Source organism: Micromys minutus (genome assembly GCF_963924665.1).
Source record: "Micromys minutus genome assembly, contig: SCAFFOLD_47, whole genome shotgun sequence".
Lineage (NCBI taxonomy): Eukaryota > Metazoa > Chordata > Mammalia > Rodentia > Muridae > Micromys > Micromys minutus.
The window spans coordinates 4,504,663-4,508,475 of record NW_027667133.1 but is presented as its reverse complement, the minus strand read 5'-3'; positions in this window follow the sequence as shown (position 1 = coordinate 4,508,475).

The window sequence follows — 3,813 nt, the reverse complement described above, 5'->3', positions numbered from 1 at the left end:
CCCCTTCTTTTGAGGTAAAATGCTGAAATTCCCCATATTTTGGGGCAAAAGGCAGAAATTCCCCTTATTTTGGGGCAAAAAGGCACAAATTTCCCTTATTTTCGGGCAAAATTGCAGAAATTTCATTTATTTAAGGGCAAAAAGTAAGAAATTCCCCTTATTTTGGGGCAAAAGGAAGAAATTCTTCTTACTTTGAGGTAAAATGCAGAAATTCCCCTTATTTAGATGTAAAATGCAGAAATTCCCAAATATTGGGGGAAAATGCACAAATTCCCTTTATTTTGTAGCTAAATGGCAGAAATTAACCATATTTTGAAGAAATATTGCAGAAATTCTCATAATTTTTGGGCAAAAAGGAAGAAATTCTCCTTATTTTGGGGCAAAAAGACAGAAGATCTCCTTTTTTCGAAAGCATAAAGTCGGTAATTCCCCTTATTTTGGGGCAAAAAGACAGAAATTTCGTTTATTTTGGAGGAAAAGGCAGAAATTGCACTTATTTTGAGTCAAAAAGGCAGAAAATCCCCTTATTTTGTGGCAAAAATGAAGAAATTTCTATTTTTTATAACAAAAAGATAAACATTCCGTTTATTTTTGGGCAAAAAGGCAGAAATTCCCCATATTTTGGACCAAAATTGCACAAATTCCCCTAATTTTGGGGCAAAAAGGCAGAAATTCCCCTTATTTTGGGGTAAAACTGCAGAAATTTCACTTATTTCGCAGCAAAATGGCAGAAATTCCCCTTATTTACGGCGAAAAAGGCAGAACATCCTCGTAATTTGGAGCAAAATTGCAGAAATTCACCTAATTTTGGTGTAAAAAATACAGTAATATTCTTTATTTTGGGGCAAAAAGGCAGAAATTCTCCTTATTTTGGGGCAATAGGCAGAAATTACCCTTAGTTTAGGGCAAAATTGCAGAAATTTTTCTTATTTGGGGGCAAAAAACAAGAAATTCCCCTTATTTTGGGGAAAAATTGCAGAAATTTCCCTTATTATAAGGAAAATTGCAGAAATTTCACTTATTTCAGAGAAAAAAAGCAAAAATTTTTCTTATTTTGGGGCAAAAAGGCAGAAATTCCCATTATTTTGGGGCAAAAAGGCAGAAATTCACCTTATTTTGGGCTAAAATTGCAGAAATTTCACATATTTCAGGGCAAAAAGGCAGAAATTTCCCTTAATTTGGGGCAAAAATGAAGAAATTTCCCTTTTTATGGCAAAAAAATTTGCATTCCCCTTATTTTCAGGCAAAAATGCAGAAATTTCCCGTATTTTGGAGCAAAATTGCAGAAATTCCACTAATTGTGGGGCAAAAAGGCAGAAATTCCTTATATGTTGGGGCAAAAAGACAGAAATTCTTCTTATTTTGGAGCAAAACTCAGAAATTCCCCTTATTTTGGAGCAAAATTGCAAAAATTTCATTTATTTTGGGGCAAAATTGCAGAAATTCCCCTTATTTTGGAGCAAAAAGATGAAATCCCTAATTTTTGGCAAAAATTAAAGAAATTTCACTTATTTCGGGAAAAAGGCAAAAATTCCACTTAATTTCAAGCAAAAAGGCAGAAATTCCCTTTATTTTGGGGCAAAAAGGCAGAAATTCCCCTTATTTTGGGATTAAATTGCAGAAATTTCCCTTATTTGGGAGCAAAAAGGCAGAAAATCCCCTTAATTTCGGGTAAAAAGGCAGAAATTTCCCATATTTTGGAGCAAAATTGCAGAAATTCCCCAAATATTGGGGCAAAAATGCAGAAATTCCCTTTATTTGGGCCAAAAGGCAGTAATTCCCCTTATTTTCGGGAAAAGAAGAAGAACTTCCCAGTATTTTGAAGCAAAATTGCAGAAACTCCCCTAATTTTGTGGCAAAAAGGCAGAAATTCCTTTTATTTTGGGGCAAAAATACAGATATTCTCCTTATTTTGGGGCAAAAATCAGAAATTTCCCTTATTTGAGGCAAAATTGCAGAAATTTCACTTATTTTCAGGTAAAAAGGCTGAAATTCCCTTTATTTTGGGGCAAAAAGGGAGAAATTCTTCTTTTCAGGGCAAAATTGCAGAATTTTCCATTTTTGGGGCAAAAAGGCAGAAATTCCTTATATTTTGGGGCCAAAAGGCAGAAATTCCCCTTATTTTGAGGTAATAAGGCTGAAATTCCCCTTATTTGGGGCAAAAAGGCAGACATTCCCCTTATTTTGGGGTAAAATTGCAGAAATTTCAAATATTTCAGGGCAAAATGGCAGAAATTTCTCTAATTTTAGGGCAAAGAGATGAAATCCCTAATTTTTGGCTAAAATTGCAGAAATTTCACTTATTTCGAACAAAAAGCAGAAATTCCACTTAATTTTGGGCAAAAAGGCAGAAATGACCCATATTTTGAAGCAAAATTGCAGAAATTCCCCTAATATTGGTGCAAAAATGCAGAAATTCCCTTTATTTTAGGGGCAAAAATGCAGAAATTCCCCTTATTTTTAGGTAAAAAGGCTGAAATTCCCCTTATTTTGGGGCAAAAATTCAGAAATTCCCTTTATTTTTGGGGAAAAAGAGAGAAATTTCGTTTATTTTTGGGGAAAAGGCAGAAATTGCACTTATTTTGAGTCAAAAAGGCAGAAAATCCCCTTATTTTAGGGTAAAAATTAAGAAATTTCATTTTTTTATGGCAAAAAGGTATACATTCCCTTTATTTTTGGGCCAAAAGGCAGAAATTCCCTGTATTTTTGAGCAAAATTGCAAAAATTCCCCTAATTTTTGGGCAAAAAGGCAGAAATTCCCCTTATTTACGGCGAAAAACGCAGAAAATCCTCGTAATTTGGAGCAAAATTGCAGAAATTCACCTAATTTTGGTGTAAAAAATACAGTAATATTCTTTATTTTGGGGCAAAAAGGCAGAAATTCTCCTTATTTTGGGGCAAAAGGCAGAAATTACCCTTAGTTTATGGCAAAATTGCAGAAATTTTTCTTATTTGGGGGCAAAAAACAAGAAATTCCCCTTATTTTGGGGAAAAATTGCAGAAATTTCCCTTATTATGGGGAAAATTGCAGAAATTTCACTTATTTGAGAGAAAAAAAGCAAAAATTTTTCTTATTTTGGGGCAAAAAGGCAGAAATTCCCATTATTTTGGGGCAAAAAGGCAGAAATTCACCTTATTTTGGGCTAAAATTGCAGAAATTTCACATATTTTCAGGTAAAAAGGCTGAAATTCCCTTTATTTTGGGGCAAAAAGGGAGAAATTCTTCTTTTCAGGGCAAAATTGCAGAATTTTCCATTTTTGGGGCAAAAAGGCAGAAATTCCTTATATTTTGGGGCCAAAAGGCAGAAATTCCCCTTATTTTGAGGTAATAAGGCTGAAATTCCCCTTATTTGGGGCAAAAAGGCAGACATTCCCCTTATTTTGGCGTAAAATTGCAGAAATTTCAAATATTTCAGGGCAAAATGGCAGAAATTTCTCTAATTTTAGGGCAAAAAAATGAAATCCCTAATTTTTGGCTAAAATTGCAGAAATTTCACTTATTTCGAACAAAAAGCAGAAATTCCACTTAATTTTGGGCAAAAAGGCAGAAATGACCCATATTTTGGAGCAAAATTGCAGAAATTCCCCTAATATTGGTGCAAAAATGCAGAAATTCCCATTATTTTAGGGGCAAAAATGCAGAAATTCCCCTTATTTTTAGGTAAAAAGGCTGAAATTCCCCTTGTTTTGGGGCAAAAAGTCAGAAATTCCCCATATTTTTGGGCAAAAAGACAGAAATTTCGTTTATTTTTGGGGAAAAGGCAGAAATTGCACTTATTTTGAGTCAAAAAGGTGGAAAATCCCCTTATTTTA